The sequence below is a fragment of the Columba livia genome, chromosome 5 (assembly GCF_036013475.1).
Source record: "Columba livia isolate bColLiv1 breed racing homer chromosome 5, bColLiv1.pat.W.v2, whole genome shotgun sequence".
Classification (NCBI taxonomy): domain Eukaryota; kingdom Metazoa; phylum Chordata; class Aves; order Columbiformes; family Columbidae; genus Columba; species Columba livia.
Window position 1 is genome coordinate 15,878,446 of NC_088606.1, and position 21,984 is coordinate 15,900,429.

The 21,984-nt window shown below is 37.3% G+C and overlaps 1 protein-coding gene across 12 annotated transcripts in view; it reads right to left on the reverse strand.

Annotated features, from left to right (window-relative positions):
• The window catches only part of TUNAR (TCL1 upstream neural differentiation-associated RNA), a 175,543-nt gene that overhangs the window by 45,326 nt on the left and 108,233 nt on the right, over window positions 1-21,984 (reverse strand). For 4 of the 12 annotated variants that reach the window (XR_010472792.1, XR_010472796.1, XR_010472799.1 and 1 more), the window contains one exon: window positions 10,574-10,595. The exons of 6 other annotated variants lie outside the window; for them this stretch is intronic. The gene's annotated coding sequence lies outside the window, so the exon portion shown is untranslated. Of the gene's footprint in view, window positions 1-485; window positions 5,516-10,573; window positions 10,596-21,984 lie in introns of those variants that run through there. 2 more of the 12 variants (XR_010472801.1, XR_010472800.1) reach the window with 2 other exon arrangements.

Genomic DNA, 21,984 nt, shown 5'->3' on the forward strand with positions numbered 1-21,984 from the left:
AAATCATGTTTTCAGGAAAAAAAACCCAAACCCTCTTCAACAAAAATCACCTTTGTAAAGTACAATCCTATAAATATTATTGCATTTATCATATAGAATAACGTTGTTTTAACCAGACTAATCAATCTACAAGTAATCATAAGATGACAGAAAGAGATTTAGTCACATATATTGCACGATGTACAGATGACTGACATACAGATCCCCTTTCAAGAATATATAAAAGCATATGTTAGAGATTAATTTGGAATGCAATTCAGATCCGGGCTACTGAAAGCGATAATATTTCACAGAAACATTTCAGCTTATAGGTAGTGGATTTGTAACCTGCCAGACAGAAAATGACAACGTGCAATACTGCGTGTTTAAAATTTAAGAAATACAGTTTGCCTTCATACTGAACATATTTTCCTTCGACACCAGTCTCCTGCAAGCCCTTGCCCCCTTACCAAAATGAATACTGGAAGAGAACCCGAGAGACTTACCTGCTTGCCTTACAAGAGACAAAGAAGTTTAAAGCATTGAAGTTCTCATGACAATCAGCCACTAGCATTCAGCTTACATGGAAATAATTACATTCTTCCATCTTTTAGCTTTCTCAGCAAGTGAAAGCTGGTGATGGATGCCAGAAGCCTTGTTAAAATATCACTGTAATCCGTTCAAGCTCTGGAGATTGCTTAGAAAACCAAGTCATAAACATGCAGTGTCTATAGCTTCACAAGCAGCTCAGGATTTTTCAAGCGTGTACACATCTTCCTTTTTCAATGCTGTACTTTGCAGAGCGCTCTACATATCTTGATTTGAGTAGAAAGAACACAGCTGCTGAAAGTAAATTCTATGGGAACAAGAGTGTTTTACATGTTTAATCTTGCTCACATCAAATAGTTATGATTTTAGGAAAGGAGGCAGCCTTTAGGTTTTTTCAGTTGCTGCTCTTTCCTCCTAACAAAAATAGAGAAGCATGAAGCAAAGAAGATATAACAATTCAAGAAGCAGCAGGCAAGGATGGGTGTCTTGTGATTGCTTTGAGTTAATGCTCCTCAGGGGGAGATGAAAAAAGCACAAATACAGCAAAATCTGTCTTACAGAGTAAAAATCTGTTGTATAAGCCAGTTTCTGGCAATGTAAACAGCATGTGCATTTACTCCATTAATTTCTAGCATGCCAGAGTGCAAAGAAAATTAGAAGTTTTCTGTTTATTAGAGGCAAACAGGTAGGAAGAAAGAAAGAAAATTCAGTATATGTAACTACTGTAATTGCTTCTGCTCCCCTGAGAAACCTATCAGATAGTTCAAAAATCTATTGGAGATGTGTATGTGAAAGCAGCATTTATCAGTACCATAGAACATTTTATCCTTACCAATATTGTCTTGAGCCTATGTGAATAATGAACATTTAATAATGCTGCAACCCCTAGATACAAATAAACATATTAGTGACAGCTCTTTCTATAACATAAACACATCACGTCTTTGGGCTCTCTGGAAAATATGACTATGAAGGCTGTTAGAAGAATCATAAGCGCTGAACACTTTGGAATAACTGACCCAATTACTGGCACCAAGAAATAGTAACTTCAGCCTAAAAACCCTAATTCAAATCCCACAGAAGCCTGTAAAAATAGATTTTGAGAGGCTGTGGGTGAGAAGCTTTGCCAGCTGGCTCCTGTGTCCCTGGGCATCACTACACAGTCACCAAAAACATCTTGGAAGGAGCTGGTTGAAACTCTGCTGTGACCTGAAGCTCTTCTGGATGTAACAATATGATGCTGGGTCTGAATTTGCTCAGATAATGTATGCAGCACAAACACACGCCTCTTTGCTTCAGGGCCATAAAGAAAACATTCCATTTATTTGTATGAAGAGCCCAGTCACAGACCAAAATGCCACCAAACCAAATGCTGTTGAAGCACAAAACAGAGGAACCGCCCAGCTGCACAAATTTACAGTCCAGCTGTCACCTTTCATACTTTCCACGCACACTGACCACCTGCAGTGCCACCAAATCTTGCAGAACACGAGGTCCTGGAATTTAAACCCTTCTAATTACTAACACTGTCATACCTTTTTTCTCTTTTTCTTTTTCTCTTTTTCTTTTTCCTTTTCTCTTTTTCTTTTTCTTTTTCTTTTTCTTTTTCTTTTTCTTTTTCTTTTTCTTTTTCTTTTTCTTTTTCTTTTTCTTTCTCTTTCTCTTTCTCTTTCTCTTTTTCTTTTTCTTTTTCTTTTTCTTTTTCTTTTTCTTTCTTTTCATTTTCCTTTTTCTGTTTCTGTTTCTTTTTTTCCCACAGCAGATCTTGATCTAGCCCTTTCTAGTCAGTGAAAGCATCACATCTTGAAAAAAAAAATTTAAATTAACTTCTGTTTCCATTATCCCAGAGGACAGAGAGGCTACAGCCAATGTGCATCTGTGTGATACAGTCCATGTTTCACATCTAAGTTCTGACAAACTGCACACACCAAATACATCAAATTCCACATCCTTGGCACAGAAGAAATCAGTGATAGTGATTGGCTTTGCCTGAAAAAGCTGCAGCACTAAGTTTAATTCAGTTTGCATATTCCACTATTTGCCATCTGCACAATTCTGTATTTTGCTGCAACACAAGTACCCTAAGATTTTGAGTGCATGGAAGAACATCTGCCCTTTGATAATGCTTGGGCTACTGATTTTCTTGTAAGGAAAGCATTTGCTCATATGTCCCTAGGCATTAGATACGCTGCCAACTCCCTCTCTGTATCTGATGCCCAGGTGGAAGGCAAATACTCTTCCTGGATGCTCAGCAGCTCCACTGCTTTTAGAAAAGCTGCAGATAGGAAGGTGGGAACAAAGGTTTTGAGCATTGCAGGGGAACTCCCAGCCTACCACTCAGTCCAGCAACTTTCAGTGACATCTTGTGCCGCATCAACTCTACTCAGACCCTTCTGAGTCCATAAGAAAATTTCCCTCTTCCTCCTCAACTCTGCAATTTGGCCAGGTTTTGGCTCCTGTTGGGAGTCTCCCCACTAGCACAGCGCTGCTCTCTAGCCAAGCCTTTGACAGAGCACCACGTGCAGTATTCTCGAAGTAAAAGGCAGTAGAAGAGCTGCACCATCTATCACAGCAGAAGCAGCACTTCCACCCAAAAACTGTTGTTGCCATTGATGAGGCATGCAGTGCTTTCGGAACACTAATTGTATTTCCCAGTGTGGTAGAGTGAAACCACAGATGAAGGGTTACCCCCGGCACTGTCACTGCGGCAACGCCGCTGGTGTTATATGCCAGAAATCTCAATGCCCATCCTGATTTCAACTCACATTTGACTTCTAAATATGCTTATCTTGCATTCTGTCTTTTTAGCATGCCCAGGTATTTTGCGTTCCCAACCTGAGAAATCTTTGGAGTTGTCTGATGTTGAATGGACTTAAGACTGGACCATGTTAACGTTGGGCAGTAGGAGAAAAAAAACATAGAGATACAAGATATCAGTAGCTTCTTTCAGAAATAGAGGCCAGTGGCTGTGAAATTTGTCACTATCTTGTTAAGCATCAGGAACTTCAATATACTACAAAGAGCACCTGCCTCTAGAAATTATTTTGAATGTCTGAATTACCCCTCTTCCACCATGTCCGATAGTCCTTGTGTAAAAAACGCTTGTCTTATATTTTGTACAAAATACTTCCAGCACTCAAAGGTACATTTTGGGAATAGAGGTCAATGTGTGTATGTCCCAAAGCTAGGATATTAATAACACTAGAGGATCTATAGTTTGCCATGAGACATGGCATTTCAGCTACTGACTGTAAAGAACTGAATTTGTTCCAAGGGTTGCTTTCACATAGGAAGGTGACATTACCCTTGCAGAGGGCTTATGGGTATCCCACTCTCCTTCTTTGAGGGTCTGAGTGTCCCAGGAAGGACTCTGAGCATCTTCACCTCCTGTTGAAATTCAGCAGGAACTGAGTGAGGGTGTACAGCCCCTCAAGGAGCCAGGATCCTGGCAAGCACAATATAAAGTTGCATTGTGTTATTTGGATTTTTTCCACAGACTATTCTAGCATGAGAAAAGCCTTTGACAGGCTGGGATCAATTTGTTTTAGATAATACGTGCATGTCCCCAAACACCAAAGTCCTCCAAATATACTTTTTCCCTGTATCCTGCTCAGAGAATCCTTGTAAAAACAATTCTTTCTATACATTGTGGCAAGTTATTTTCACAAAATAATACATCTTGGACAATTTCCTTGGTGAAATGTAATCAGATGACAAAATAGTCCCAAGACCTAAAAGAAAATTATAAAAAAACCCATCACAATTACTAAAAGTTAACACTGTCCAGGGTGCAGAGTCTTGTAAGAAGAAACAATAAACAAACACAGATAAACAGCAGTGGGAACTGGTGTCTTTAATGATTGTTACTTTTGTTTCTAACCAGAAACATAAATCCTGATGCACTCTGTGCATATCCATATTCATATCTGGAATAAATTTATTTGTGCTTAAACAACAATTGCCTGTACACAAGAATGAGGAAGCTGAGTCAGCATGGTTAAGATTCTGTTTTGGCTTAAGTTCAGACATATTTTAAAATAACAGTTTGAGATCGCTTCCACTTGTAGCAACACCAACAAGAAATTCAAGAACTGTGATTAAGCTCAAACATTTCCTCTATGTTAGATGCAAAATGAGTTCTAACACTGCAGAGCTGGACAGACTGCCATTGGGCTATCTCGAGAGAGTTCCCTAGAGATCAAAGCATATTATGTTCCCTTTGAAAGAGTAGAATGTGTATGTAAACATATCTAGAGCATGCCAGTGCTGGTGTCAACGGGAATCTAAACTGACAAATGACTTTTTATTTATTGTCCTATGCTCAGTTTTCAAGTGCCCAAATATCAAATATCTTGAGAGAGAGGCAGCATTTTTTCATGGTTCAGAAAGAGACAGAAACTCCTTTATCAAAGGAAAATGGCTCTGATCTTTCAGCTGTTTTAAGAGAATGTTACCACACATTGGTTACAGACATCATGCATGTGATTAATGGGGGGACTCTGTAATGAGCTGTCAGAATACATGGATATAATGCCATTGTTTTTTCCCCAGACTTTTATGAACTATATAGGGTCCAAGAGTACACCACACTCTGAAGTGAGCTAGGTCCCTCAGCCCATGAAAACAACTGCAAAGTCCTCGATTACCCCTCAGACCCCTCAAGATAAAAGATAAATTACAAATTTGAGGTATAACAGAAAGAAGAAAGATGTTAACATTGGGCAGTAGGAGAAAATGAAGGTGAACTCAAGAATAAAATTAGTGGTGGAAAGGCTTAGAGCAAAGGAGAAACAGAGATGACAAGGGAAAAAAATGCTGAAGGAAGATTAGAGAGAACAGAGATCTAGACTGAAGAGGGCAATGTGTGATAGCATTTAAACACATGCAAAAGGACAAAGGTGTTAACAAACAGCCTGAAGTCCTGGCAGAAACAACCTGGAATCAGGTAAAAATGAAGAAAACACCCTAACTGCAATTCAATCATGCCATGGAATTAACTGCCTGGATCAAATTCTCCTCTGATTTACTCTCTGGGAAAAAGTCACTGGCAATAATTGAAAAAAAAATAAGCTGAACATTATCCTAATCTGGTCATTCACCTTTTTACACAGTTCTAGGCAATCTTTCGAGACTAATATCTGAAAGGATTTCTCTCAGTTCTTCAGTGTTTGTTACATGACAGGTAGGTGCCTGGAATCTGGATACTTGGAAGTAAATTACTTTCTCACTGAGGCAGATTCTTTCAAACTGAGCTGGAGTAATTTCAGAAAATACTGCCTCACCCTTTAAATACTATTCAGAAATTAAAAGTCACTACCAACAAGAGGCCAAAGGAGCAGTTTAAGCTGTGCAGTTTGGTGTTGCATTGATATGAAGTAGGGTTGCTCTCAGGGAGGGTTACTGTGTCTCAGCTGACCAGAAAGGCAATTTTCAGCTCATAGCTGGTAAGCAGAAGTTAAGAGTAGTAACTTTTAAAATTCTTTTGATCAACAAAAGCATGCCACTCTATATTTTTCTTGCTTCAATTTCACTATCATACACTGTTTTCCAAGTGATGCTCATTCAAGGCCTAGCGAGTGTCGGTGCTGCCCAGCTGGAATCTCTAAGGGATCACAGCCCTGGATGTAATGGCAACAAAGTATGGGACAGAAAGAGTGTTTTACAAAAAGGCTTATAGGATAATTCAGGTTGCAAGTGACCTCCAGAGATCATTTAGTCAGCCTTTGACTTTGATCCAGTTTTGCCTGCTTGCCAGAAGCACCCACCTTTCTCTTAAGTACAACTGTAGAAACAGGCTTTCAGTAGTGTACTCGTCTTGAATAGAAGTGACAAATTTTATTCTTTCTTTTCAATTTTTGTCTAATTTTATACCTTCAAGAAAAGGCACTCCTTAAATATTATGAATGTATTATACTCCACTGTATGTTAGTCTGTAAGCTTGATAAACCACAGATTAAAAAATCTGCAGATATTGTGTATCGGTTAATATTTTGATAGATGCATTTCATGGAAAAGAGTTTTGGGTTTGTGAAAAAAAAATCACATATGAAAGATTCAGCCCAGACATCCATTCATAACAACATTCACATTACATTCGCCTGTAACCACATCTCTTTCCTGAGCACTTTCAGCAGTATGTGCAGTGACATTTTTTAAACTCCATTTGAACAAAAAAAGTATGTTTGCATCTCACATGACTCATTAGCTCAACAGAACCATCATATATCAATCAAGCTACATATAAAGAGGAATATAATATCACAATGAGTCTCTAGTCCTGCATCTAATTAACATGGCTTACCCAGACACAATGAGCGGCCTCCCTGTGTAAGCACATTCCTGTGACTGTCATACAAAAATAATCTGGAAAGGTTAAAAGGAATTCAGTCCAAGAACCTTGTTATTTTTTCATCCTCACAGCTCAATTTCATTTCAACTTGCAGCTTTTGAAGGGAGCAGATGAGAGCAGTATTTGAAGACTGAGAACTAGTATCATCATTACCCATATGCAAAACAGACATTATATTTACTTCCCACAAAAAGACATTACGATGCTTTCATTATAATTAGTAAAATGCTTTGCAATCCACAGATGGAAAACACTGTCTAAAGTCAAACAATTCTTATTCATAAGAAAGGTTTTTCTTTTCAGTCCGCTTGTAGACTGCCATTGACAGGTTTTGCTCTGTCTTGTTTCTACAGAATCTTCTGCTTTTGGTCTTCAGTTTGTACTTTTGTCCTTACCCTTGAAAGCAGATTATACTGGGTTCTGGCATAATGCTTTGTACATTTGCCCTACTGAATATCAAAGAGCCCCACCATTTTCTGTAGTCATTAGGAAGCAAAATTTCAATTTCGTAAATGTTAGTATCATTCACATTATGAAATAGCTTTTTTCAATCTCAGCTCTGCATTCCTTAGCTAACAATGCCCACTGAAAAATAACACTGCTTGACTTTAGTCTACCAGATTACTTGTATAGTTTTAATTTTTTTTAAGAATATCTCTTTTGTTTATCCAAGAACAACAAAATACAGAAACTTAAGACAGATAAGGAATAAATCAATAGTATTGTTACCCATTGCTGTACTGTGCCAGCATTTTGTCAAGAGAAACCATCCTGAATCTTCTGTCCTGAGGCATCAAAGCAAAGGTCACGATAACTTGTGCTCATGAAAGATCCTGTGGCTTTTCCCATAAGCTTCAGGTGACAACTGAAGAACCTTGGACAAAATCCAACTCAGGAAATTGAGTTCTAACTGTATCAAATAATTTCTACAGATTCTACTGAGGAATGTACTTTTCTTCACTTGCCATCTCAAGTGCCTGTTGCTGGGCAGCCCTCAGTTATGTGAACGTTTTAGCCAAGAGTTGTTTCAAACCCCATACACTCGTAAATAGTTAAACTATGTTCAAAGGAGCCATAAAAGCTCAAGCTTTTCAATTTGCCACCTTATGTTAAAGAAAGAACTACTTGTACTAACACAATATTTTCTAAATTCTGTATCTAGATTCAAAAATGGTAATTTCTTATTGCTTTTTAAATATTTCTCTTACAAATGATGAAAAGTAATTTCTTCTTTAAGCTATCTTGTTGGAGTCTGACTGTGAATTCTTAGCATGAGGAAAGAAAAGACCTGTTTCTTTGTTTCTAACCAGGAGATCTAATGGACAACGTTTTTATTTGACTACTGTAAACCTGAATAATTTGAGAAGGAAAATGGTCAAAGGCTAGATATTTTCAGCTGCTTGAAAATGCAAGTAGAGCCCCTGCATTAGCTTGTAATGCTGTTACACGCCTGGAATTTATAGGAAATATTAGGACAAAGGTTTTGTGAATATTATGGATGAAGGTTTTGAAAAAACTTGGCAAAGCCACCAGAGAGCACCATCCAGGTCTGCTGTCCCACAGCAATTTCATAGTTGAGTATCGTCTGCCTCTCTCCATCAGCAGCCCCTGGGCAGTGACCGTTTCAGAGGAGGCCCCTCAACTCGGGCAGCTCTGTTCCAGCGTCATGAACAGGGTGAGGTTTATTAGCAATGAAGGGGGGGTTGGCTGTCTTGGTGCACAAGGATTGTCACAATAAATCACTTTCAACAGCTTTGTTCTGCAGACACGTGGCTAGACCTGTTGGGTACACTGAAGAGTTCCATAAACATTGAATGGCTTTGTACTAGAAGATATATGTTTTAAAGCTATACCTTTTAAAAAATCATCCTGTTTCCACATTTCACTGATGAGTTTTCCTCTATCTTATAGTGCTTAAGATTGTAAAGATCTTTACATTCTGTGAAGAAAATATCATCTTCTGTGAAGTCAAAGCCATTAAGGTTTGTTTGGTCTGCACAGGCTTCTTTCCTTCCAACTACATACATTTTTGTCCACAGTTAGTTTTAGATAATAACATTATTCTGTGTAAAATATTTCTAATGATATGTCGAGTACTTATTCTATCAAACAGCTGCCATAAAATAGTCTTAAAACGGAAGATTAAGAACCCAAAAGTCAGTCAGTGACAATATTATAATTGCATATACAATCTTAGTACAGCCATGGGCATATGCACAATTGAATACCATTTTCATGTGCTATTTCCTCAGTATAGCGTCTCCTTATGATCTTAAAAGTATATGTGAAATTCAGCACAAAATAAAGACCAGGTAATATTTTCACAGATAAACTACAAGAAAGAGAATAACTTTTGTCCATGCATTTTGAAATTCCAGGTATTTAATTAATTACAGCTTCTAATATGTGCAGGTGACGTTTGGGGTTTGGAGGGGAGGAAGAACTGGAGGGGTACTTTTTTGTTTAAAATGGGATGATGATTAGATTTTAGAGGAGTGATAATCTATGAGGAATTTGGTAGGATGCATTAGCCCTTAAATGTTTCCCTACTATGACACACAGTAAGTTGCGCAATAAACACTTCTCTTGTCTGATGTTATCAGGAACTATAGTATACTACAAGATAATGCATGGTCTTTCATTAATCTTCAATATTCAAGTCTTTTCTTTCTTCTTTGTAACCTTATGCTTTTCCAACACTTTGTTTTGTAGTTTTAATGTATTATACACATACTCATGAAGATTAAGAGAACCAGCTAGCAATATTTTTACAAAAATATATTTCATTTCATAGACTGTGGAATAATTTAACAGGTATGCATGCATACCAGCAACAGTTACCTAGTTCTGCAATCTATTTCATCTATTCCATTGTCTTTCTCTTTCTAAATACCTACTATACAAACTTCTCCCAACCAATTCTCCTAAAATACAATAACATTGCCTGGGTGATCATTATAGAGCTATATTTCTGATTTAAACTGTTTCAAGATGACTAAAATAAAGGAAATTCTGTTATCATTTATACTTTCATGCAAAATTTGTTTAATAAATTATTATTTAGAGGAATTCCACAAAGATTTTGCAATGAAATCCAGAACAAGAAAAGAGCCCTCAGTCATCTCAAATTTACAGAAAGGTTTTCTCTAATGCACTCATTTCTGGCACATTATGAATCTCACAATCTTTACACTTTCAAGTATGTACATATGATAAACTACAGTGGTACTCATAACTAAATGCAAGAAAATAGATTTTTTTCCCCTTTTCTTTTGTTACCCTTTTTTTCAGGTTTTTCCTTCAGCAAGTTATTCAAAACTCCGACTTTCTCTCCTCTCAGAATTTATTTATTCTTGTCTCTCCTCAGTGAAGTTATAGGGCTAATTTATATGCAGCAAACACATAAAAATTCCACAGGAATCTGCATAAATATATCTCTACCCTTTTATACAATATCTCATTGTTACAGTCCATGATTTCTCTACATTTTAACGAAATACATCTTCTATACTTCTTAATAAATCATGAGAGAATACCTATTAGATAAGAAGCAAGAAAAGGTGTGAAATGTTAAAAATGCTGATACAGTTTTCCTAAGGATAAAAAAAAATAGAAAAAAATTTCTATCCACTAACAATCTTCAAGCCCATATCATGCATAGTTCAACTCAATACACAACACAGATGTTTTGCTCACCAAAACTTGAAAGCTGCATGGTCTTCCACGAGAAGGGCATGTTATAAAGAATAAGACAACAAGCAAATTTCATGTTAGCAGTTTTGTTCGTCTATGCTGGAGAAAGTTATAACCATTACACCATATTTTTTCCTCAAGTCTGATATCTCCTATGTACTCAAAACCTAATATATCTGGGGTTTTGTATATATGTATATCTATCTATCTATCTATCTATCTATCTAGAGATATAAAGATATATATTAAAGGAAAGAAAAAAAAAAAGAAAAAATATTTTAAAAGAGGAGGAGAAGAAATATTAATTGTTTAACTTAAGGAAATATAAACACTTCTAAATTACTGTAGAGTAGTCAGATGCACCAAAACAACCTTTGGGAGATTTTTCTGTCTCACCTGAGAATTTACTTTTAGTTTTCAAGTTTCCAGTTAAAATGTAGGGATGAAATTCAGTTCTATTCCACTCTAGTGACCACTTTCATTGAAATAGGAATTCATTCAGATTTATTGTGAAGTAGCAGAACAGGAGATGACCCCTTAAGGCAGCCATTCATTCATCTTGTGTTCAATTATGTAATTCCTGAATTTGATTTCCAGAGCACATGAGGACAAGATGTGCTTTAGGTAAAATGAACAGGGACAAAGATTAAACACAGAGGAGAGCTGCATTCAAGTGTTCTACAATGAAATTTCTGAAGATGTTTTCAGTTTTGGTATGTATCTTTTCCTGTCTTTTGTCAGGTGTTCCAGTTAAAACAAAAGTGTAGGAAGTATTTAATGGAAGATCCCTTTGTAGTGAATTCACTATCTCCTGAAATGTCTTTATTTCAGAGCAACTACCTTTCCATTCACATGTTTTGTATTTCCTGCCACAGTATAAGGAATTTCTATATTATTTCCATTTCATAAATCCATCTTATAAGATAGGTTTAAGGAAGTTAATATTACTATATTTTTTCTCCATTCATCTTTAGAAAGAACATTTTATTTGAACTTCTACATTAGTGATGGAAAATTGACTGCAGTTGTGCAGAAGAACCTAACTATTAAATCTGAATTAATCGTATAGAAGGGAAATCCTCTTTGCTTTTTAATGCAGTATCCACAAGATCTGATAAGTGATTCCCTTTGCTCTGGGTTTTGTCTCTGGTCTCATAATCTTGTGGCGTTTTTTTGTTGTTTGGTTGATTTTGTACATGTGTTTTGTGCGTGTGTGTATGTGGTTTTGTTGTTTGCTTTTTTTTTTTTTGGTTGGTTGGTTGTTTTGGTTTGCTTTGTTTTTTTTGGAGGGGTGTGTGTGTTTTTCTTTGGTTTTGTTTGTTTGTTTGTTTGTTGTTCATTTGGGGGGTGTTTGTTTGTTTGTTTTCTCTGAAATGCTACTATTTATGGTCTAGGAATTATCCTGGATATAAAATTTAAAGTAATGATTACATGAGTCAGAAAAGACGTCACAAATGTTTTAAGAGTTCTTCAAATCAAAACTTAACTTCAGATTTCAAGAAAAGACTTGAATATTTTTTCTTCTTTTCAAGGGGAAAATATCGGTCATTCTCTGCTGAGGAAACGGTATTAAAGTCATTAGAGTTATACCAACAGACAACTTGACTAAAAAGGTATCAGCATTTGATTGCTGGAATAATGCTTAATTTAGCAGATTTAAGATTATGTATCTTGTTCAGTTCTTACTGAAAAGTAAAACAAATGATATGTTTGTATATCAAGGGTATACTGATATTCTTCTGAATCTCAGGAGATGGAGGAATAAAGACCTGCTAAAATGCTGAAGCTAAAAGAATGCTATGATGTTTTGGGTCTGCTCACAATGTCCAGGTGGATGAGGCCTTTTCTAGGCAACCAGCAAAACCATGAAGAGCACAGGACAGGTTTGTGGCGGAACTCTTTCATCACCCAGACAACCACTGGGAAAGAAAGGTGGCAGGAACAGATTGGCAGAAAAGTCTCGAAACGTCCTGGTGGCATTTTTGTTTATTTAAAAGGTGAAGAAAGTAAGTAAAAGAAAAGGTCTTCTGGCTCTCTGGCCAGCCTGGAAGAACTGGTAGAGATGCGAAGTAACTTATCTGAGAGTGACAATGAAATAGATGACAGAAATAACCACCCTCAGACAGTTAGAAAGGAGAACACAAACATCATAAATCATGGAGCTTAGGACAGCAGTGTACAATAAACACTGGGAAGTGAAAGTGCTAGGTTTTTACATAATGTCAGTAAAAAGGGAGAAAGAATTGGGTAGAGATAATAGTGCTGTTAGAAACAAAACAAACAAACCTAGAATAAAAGAACAACTCAGAGGCACAAAATATCCCGAACTAGAGTATCAATGGTCTAAGGATAAAATCAGAAAGGCAAAACATAACTTGTGAGAAGACAAAATATAAGAGAAAATATTCTATATTTACATTATTAGTAGTAGAAAATTAAGAAAAATATTGGTCTATTCCTCCACTGGAATCTTCAGAAGGTCACAATGTTAATGACATCTTTGTTTCTGTCCTCACTAAAAATGTCAGCTGTGATCTTAGAGCTAACAAAATTAACAGCAGAGGCAGAGAGATGAGTAATAAAACCAAAACAGTGACAGACTTGAAAATAGGTAAATAAGAGGATTTAAAATAAGGTGGACTCACTGAAAAGTCTCTGTTGGTATTTTCCTTTAGCCACCTCTTTATCCCAGGGCTGATAAATTATCACCTTTTGAAAACTTGTCAAAAATAAGGAAGGCTCCACAAAACTGGGAAAAGGACACTCTTACATCTATTTAAAAAACAAAAAAAAAAAAAAAAAAAGGAGCAGAAACAGAAAGAGGAGGAAAAAAAACAGTCTTCATATCTTCATATGGGAAAATGATCACAATCATCAAGATGTAACAGTGGAAAATAAGGAGAGAAAAATAACCATAAGAATTCAAAATTAGATTTCACTGAGCTGAGTGTCCTTTCTCTGACAGAAGGCACTAGGAGGTGTCAGGGAGGAACATGAAAAAATATGGTAAATATATACTCAACTTTCCTGTGGCAGGCTGTCATGGCTTCAATAAATATACAGGTTAATGACTTTTGGAGCTGGAAGTTGTGCCCAACTATGTTGGGTTATTCCATTAAAAATGAAAGGATATTTTAAACAAAATTCTGCAGAATCTGCTATTATACTGCATTTTCATAAATCACTTGCATGACATTATAGACAGAATATATTTATTACACATGGAGATCATGCCAGAATAGGAGACGTTTCAAGCACTGAAAGGCCTATGACCAAACTCCAAATAATTTAAGAGGTTAGAGAATTGTCCTGCAAAGCCAGAATTCATGTTGGAGGCAGGGTGGAAAATAAAGTTATACAATTAGATAACAATACATGAATAAAGGATAGGGAATGAAAGATCCGCATGGCTGTAAGAGGTCTGAGGATTAAAGCAGACTGGATTTGAGCACATGCTAATAATATTGCAAAAGGCGAACATGCTGCCCATGTGAAAGGCTGTCTGCAAAAGCCGGTGCAGCATCTACTGGAGTACGTTTTCAGTCACAAGCACTGCTCTTCAAGAACATTCTAGACCATCTGGAAGAACAGAGCTGTAAGAATGATAGAATTCCAGAAAATATTGCTCAAGAAAAGTTGAAGGGGTCACCTAACCTAAAAGAGAGAAATCTGAAAGGAGAGTTAACAATTTTCAGATGTCCAAAGGGTAGTGGTAAGGAAGAGAGTAAACAATTATCCATGACCACTAGGGACAAGAAGTTTCACTCTTAAACACCAACAATGGAAATTTGAAGTTAGGCGCTAGAAAAACTTTTGAATAATTAGAATCATAGAACAGCTCAGTCTCCATCACTGGGGTTTATCAAGGAAAAAGACAAACACCTTTCTAAAAGGCGTAGGCATAGTGGCACAGCTTTAGGTGAAGGGGTTGCATCTTGAGTCTCTTCCAGCTTTATTTTCTGTGAAATTATGAGTTTGCTTTCTCTATATTTTTTGATAAAGGCAAATAACTACTAGAACAAATCACCAATGGATGATGTAGTTTCTCAATTACTTCTAATGGCATTTGAAAATGTGAGTCCTTCCTGTGAAACACACTGTCTTGCAACAGATTATTATTTGAGTTTATGCAGAAATTACTGACACTGACTTCACAGTTTTTCTTCTGAAGGTTAGACTATGCAGTTTCTTCTGGCTTGAGCATTTGGGAAACTACAAATATATTAACTCAAATGTTCACTCACTGTTCTATCAAAGATACTACTGAATTTTTCTTTCACAATGTTGTACCACAATACTATACACAAGCCTCTGAAAGGACACAAAGCAGCAGTCTCAAACTGAAATACAAGGAATCCCATTCAAACTTCAGAAGAAAACTCTCTCAACTCTGACAGTGGTCAAATACTGCAACTCGTTGCCCAGAGATCTTATGGAGCCTCCAAACCTGGAGATATTGAAAACCCTGAGAAACCTGCTGTTGTTGACCCTGCTTTGAGCAGGGGTTTGGACCTCAGAGTCTCCAGAGGACCCTCCTGACCTCAACCTCCTGTGAGTCCTAGACTGCAACAGGTGCAAGTGAAAACTGTGAAACATTCAAGAATGAAGGCAAAAAAAAGCCATGCGAAGAGCATTTTCTCTCCTGTTGTAGTCCTCATGGATTTTTTTTTTCTGCTGCATTCTAATTATTTCCATTCCAACTGGATGGTTTTTCTAATGAAAATTAGGCTGTGTTTCTAATGAAAATTAGGCTGTTTTCTGCTGTCAAGAGTGTGAGCAATGGATCTGGTGAGAGTTAAGTTACAGGCTTTGTAAGATGCCACCCTACATATAAGCAATAAGCAGTGATGCAAAAGGCATAAGAAGGCTTGATGAAAAAGAGAACATGATGAGATGCTCCACATGAATTAGAAGGTATAAAAAACAATTTAGCAGAATATTTTAGAATAGATAATAAGAGACTACAAATAAGAAAAACAGAAAGTCACAATGGGATATGCTTACAGGTAAAACAGACAAAATACTGGAAAACTTACAGTGTGCATAGAAAGCCAGAGAATACAGGCAAAACCAGAGTTATCTGATCCTTCGGAAGAAACCATGGACGTAGATAGCACAGATAAGCTCTTCCCATGATACAAGGAATGGGAGTGAGAATCATCAGTAAACATAGTGAGCACTGTCCTGTTCACAGGCAATTGCAACAAGATGATGTGCTGTCCCCCCACTGAAACCCTGCACTACAAGCTTGTGCAAGTCAGACACTAGATGTTGGCATTTATACCATCTATTTTGGAAACAGAAGACTCCTTAATTCATTTAAATGGCTGGAAAACTGAAGTGGTGATTGTAATTTATGTTATAGATTAGGAGTTAGGTACTTCCATTTGGGAAACATAAGCTCTGAATCCAAGACCTTCTCCAGCCTGCTGGTTCAAACTCAAAATTTCCATCTTCTACCAGCATGGTTTAACATTATTGTCTAAAAGGAAGGTTAGGACGGGAATCACTTCCCTGCAGAAGTTGTGTCATCATGGAATAAAGAATTCACTGTTCTCATATACTAATAAATTTACTACTCAAATTTACCAACAAATTGAGAATGTAATTTCATTTGAAAATGAAAAATAAAGCAGAGTCGCTATTAAAGAGAATTCATCTGTGAATGGCAAATTGCCTCCTGGAGCAAGTGCATTCATTATGCTCAAAGAAAGGATGAGATCTCCGACAGTTAAATAAAACTAGTAGGAAAAATAATTGCTTGATAAATCAGAGTAATTAAATCTTGCACATGTGAATGCTACCGCACCTCTGTTTTCAGTGCAACAAGAAACAGCACACACGACTCAACCCTTTAGTCCCTGAAAAATCTATTACTGAAAGAAATTGCACACTTTTTCTGTGTTAGCTCTTCATTAATGAGGAATGGGAAATCACGCCCCACAAGGCTACTGGGATCAGAGCGGTCAAAACCAGTGGTGATGCTATCTAGTTCTTGTTCAGCTTCTGCCAATATTCCACCAATCATTCCTTTGCCTACTACCATTTTAAAAATATCTTATTTTAAAGCAATAAACTGTTTTCATTTTGGAACCTGCCTGACAGGTCATTTGCTAGTTGGTCTGCCTTAAATGTTAATTTTTGTACACAAGGTAAATACCTCTGTTTCTAGTTATAACCTTCCGTATGACAGATACTTCCTTATGAGACCTTTAGACTTTACAGGAACTCTCATTGCTCTGTATTAGTATTGAAAGGAAGCTTCTACAATTATCCTTTAAAATTCTAAAAAATAATTCTTAACTATTTGAAATATTTTGTGTTTAGGCTATCTAACCATAGTTATCTACATGTAAGCACACACACACTTCAGTTTTTCACCTGCCTGCTGTACTCAGCAGAAATCCAGCCAATGCCACGTAGAGCACAATCCACCCCAACCTGGGGAACCAGCAGCTGCTGAGCTGCATCACTCGCTCAGCTCCAGTGACTCCAGGATTGGTCTTTATTGACTCCAATAAGGGCTTTGATACTGAGGGCTCAAGCCATTGCCCACACAGACAGACGCAATGACATTTGAGATGAGACAGTGTAACCTGCCTGTCCTCCTGCTGGCAATAGGTCTCACAGACCCATCAGGATGTCTGGCATACTCTAGAGCATCTGAAATGGCAGCAGTTCCTGTGTGGGGGCAGCTGAAACAAGCCTCTAGCCCACAAACAGAATCATACAGGTAGCCATAACAAATTTAGGTATCTCAGTTGCCCACAGAATCTTTGGAATTTAGGAGCCTGAACAGGAGCTATATCTGGAAAGGCCATGTTACTGCCACAGTGTATGCAGCACTATTAAGAAGTGGCTTGTGATGGTTTCTCTCCTACAATTCAAGGGAAAGACTAACAGGAGAAAAGCACAGCACAAGCTCATTCATACATGCTCCTCAGGGGTACAGGATGTGTTGCATATGCTGTCTTTTGAACCAATCAAGTAGAAAGCACCAGTAATCCCTTTCAAAAGGGTTACAGAAAATTGATCTTGGGGCTTCAAGAGTCATTTAAAAACATAGTTATATGGTCAGATATAGATGGTCATGGGTTAACTCACTCCACATTCCTTATCACCTCAGGTTTGCAGGCCATCTAGATGCATCAACATACGATAGTATTTGAGCTAAAAATTCATACTTCTCACCTTTTCGTGCTCAGTAGATGGCAAACTTGGCTACACTCCAAGCTGGAGCTGGCCTATGCTGCTATATCTTGCAGCATGGATGGCATCAGCAAATAACCTTTGATGATTCAGATGTATACAGACACTTTGGTGCACACCTACTGCACAGTCACCACAATTTTGGTAAATTGAGACATTAGGCAACAAAAGACCCATGATGCACTCAGGTAGTCCATCTATGTAGAAACACATCTTCATCTTTTGACAATCCATATTTGACAAAAAGGGAAGTTGCCTTTCAGTAAGAAAATCTAAACAAAAAACGGTTATTTTGCCAATAGTTTAATATTCTATAAAAATAAATTCCCTAAACCAGTTTCCCATAAAAAGTTCAGACAATCTTACTACCCATGTGATGTCTGTGAATTTACTCTCAACTTCTCCACTACAGCATTTTTGTAGGAACTGGCCATAATAAAAGTGATTATGGATGCAAGTTTACACAGGTCCAGTTCCCAATGTAACTTATCCATTAGGTTGTTAGCTATTCTCATGGATCAGATACTGCTAGATGACTGAGTAAAGTCTTGGAGCTTCTTCCCAACATGCCTCTTGTGTATATGTGTCATGTCTGGCAAAAACTGTAGTGTCCACCGAGAGAAAGAAGACATGCAGCAGATGCTCGACTGTGTTTCTTTTCCTGCTTGACTGCAGTGAGTGCTCTGAGAAGTAAACAATCCACTCAATAAAATAAACTGCTGCTAAGGCTCACTATGAGTAGTATCATTTGATTATTACTTTGCTAATTACTTAAACAGTTTTGTTCAATTTCCCCTACCAATCTCTATGCTCCTGAATTTTTATCAGCTATATCTCTTCTCTCCAGGAAGGGCCCACACTCCCTTTTTGCTCTAAGACTGTTTTCTCTCTTTTCCAAAACAGCTTGTGATGTCTATATGTAGGATTGTTTTATTCGTTTTGTAAGGCACTTTTTCTTGGAATCAATTCCTGCTTTTTGACTAAGGGATCACATATTCTATAAAGTGGTCAGTCTTTAAATCAGACAGTGAGAGAAAAAAACTGTGTTGTCTCCTATTTTCAGAATCAAAAAAGCAGCTGATGTCAAAAAGGAAAATAAAATAAAATAAAATAAAATAAATAAAATAAAATAAAATAAAATAAAATAAAATAGAATAAAATAAAATAAAAAGGTGTCTTCAAAACAATATGTTTCACGAGGACATTGCCTTTTAGGGACTATGTCCAATTTATCTCAGTGCACGCACAGGGTGAGGAATACAAAGTAAGGCTAATTGACATGGTAGAAACTTACACAGTAATTCATCATCATAACAAAGCATAACACAATTATTAGGAATTTCAGATGCCTGTAGGCTTAACACAGTTACACGGAAACAAATTGTTTGGTCTGCTCAGTCTGAAGTGCAAGAATGTTGGATCAAAAACCAGAAAGGGATTGTTGCCACCTATATATACACATATGATCCTTTTCTGATATGAAAAATTTACAATTTGCCTTTTTTGGTTTGTACACTGAAATTGTATTCAGTGCCTGCCCAAACAGGTCTCCACGTTCTGCACAGGACACGTCACAGAAAACATCGGAAGAGGCAGTTGGCAGCAGGGATAGAGCAGTTAATGGGTATAACCATAACAACTGTCTCAAGCTTGTCAAAGACTTTAATACAGCAATAGTTCTCAAGTAAGACTGGAAGAAAGGGAAACCTTTAATTGGTTGGAATTTACTTACTTCAAAAAAATTGTCTCTGCTTGGAGTTTCTTACTGAGAAAAGACTAACATCAGCATCATATTGTGAATAATTTGGTTTGGTCCTGTTCCTGGTTTTAGCTATCTGGAGTACAGTTTAGGCTGCTGTTTATTTGACTTCCCTCCCAGAGGACCACTCTTCTGCTGGAGAAGTAAAGCTGTGCAATGCTTACACAGATGTTTCTTGCACAGCTGATAGCAGAGAGCAAGACAACACTGCAAGTAGCTTCTGGGGCTCACATGCCCGAGAGACATAATACTAAAGGCGAAGTCACTGCTGAAAGGAGCAGATAGATTGCATTAGCTATTATATTACAGATCTCTACTGTGTTTCAGTGATCATGCCACTTAGTTAAAGTGGGACTTTGAGAGCAAAAGTCTAATTAAAATAAGTGGGCGTTATATAACCATGCTTGGAAGGCAAATTTTCTGCAATATTCCTTAGTGACTAGGAGCTGCCTTTCTTTAAAGCATTTATACAGCTCAGCTCTAGCAATTTAATGGTTGGGAGATGATAAGAAAATAAATTAGATTTTGGTACACAGCAGTCAAATTAATTTCAGGGGTATATGTAACTCTTAGCACTTAAGATCCATAACCACATCATGACCCATATCAACATTAAGGTCCCAGGTTTCAGGGGAGGTTGGATAGCACACATCACACAACTGTTTTTCAAGAAGACATCATCAGAATCAACAGAAATGTCCTGTATATAAATGTCATGTTTCAAGGAATGCCCTAGCTACACTAAGTTATTCATTGTGGTTAGGCCTGGACTGGTGAGGCCCCAGGTATGCATCTGCATCTGCATCTGCCACAGAGAGATAATTTGTCCCTCAGTCTTTTTTTTTTTTTTAATTGGGTCACTTTCATGTTTTTCTTTCTCACCACATTTACTTTATTGATCCTGTCTTTCCTCCTTTTTCTCTCTTACGTGGTTACTTCTAGATTAGTAACAGGATGGTAACTCCAATAGGAAGCCCCACTTGGCCACTTTCTGCTGAGTAAAATAGCCAGACTTGGCAAAGGGAAGACACTCTTGTCAGAAGCAATGGGGAAAATACCCATCTTGGGTATCACAGGTTTCCTGCTGCGATGTCCAGGCAACAGTACAGTCACTATGTACTGGCAGTACTTCTCTAAATTATGCCCATGAAGGAACATGTAGGGTGCAAAGATACATAAGCTTACTCACTATCTTTGAGCCTGGTTTGCCAGCACTGATTTCTTAAGGGTTGCTGCACAGAGTTCAGGTAGTCTCCAGGAAGGAGGAGCCTGCTGTTATCAGTAAACATCTTATGGGGGAAAATATATCAACTGTTAAAAACAGCCTGAAATTAATTTCACTGGATGAGTGAATTCTGCCAAGTTCTTCAAATTTTCACGAAACAGATTCATCTATTCCTAATTTATGGATCTACTTTTTAAAATGTAAACAACATTCAAAAGAGATTTTATTGCATTTGAATATCACTCTTGTCGTGTTCTGCACGTTCTTATTTCACTTGCGATATGTAATACTCCCTTGTGACAGTAACTCAAATTTCTATTTTCATACTATCTTCCTCTCTCTCACTCTTGCTTTGTTTTCACTCCACTAAAAATAGAAGATCTATAACCTCACTCATATGAACAAAAACATTTTCAAGACAATATTTTTGGTTCCTTTGGCCAAGTGACTGACAGCTCACATAGACTAAGTGGAAGTATCCACCTACTACAGCTTTGCTTCCAGCTGCTACAGAGCTCACTTTCCCATGAATTCTGCCGGACCTCCTTCTGCATAGCTCAAGCACTCTTCAGAACAGCAACTGATCAGAAGCTGTTCATGAAAATACTCTAAAAAGATTTGTGGGGTGTTTTTTTGTTCTTGTATTTCTGATAGACATCAACGAGTTGCATGTGAACTCTTAAAATGACTGGTTAGTCAAAAAGGCATACAGCAAGCATTCAGTTCAAACAAGCAAGGAACAAGCTCATAGCTTTACTATTTTCTTCTCTTTTTTAAACAACAGCACAGTTTGATAGGTTGATTAAATACCCAGTTTCACTGATACCACTCAAAATAAGATGCAGCACTATTAAACCTTCATTCTGGATACTGACATCGAAAGAGAACTCCTGGAAGTAGCTGATCATAGGTGGAAGGGAAATCATTTGTTAGATCATTAATTATTCTTAACCTGAATAAAGATGCAGACGGACCCATTTCATTTCATCATGTGAGTAGAAGAAATAGGTCTAAAGCTGTAAAGTCCCATAATACTGGCAGCAATGTAAGAACACATATAACTTGCAGAGAAAACCCACAACAATGAAAAATGCTGAAAAATCTAGGAGGGAGGAAAGTGACAGCAAAAGACATGCAGTCAAGGGAGATTTGAAACGTGTCCTGCATTTTAGTTGTCCTCAATCACACCAGTAGTAGCCTGTTACTGTTCAACTCCATATC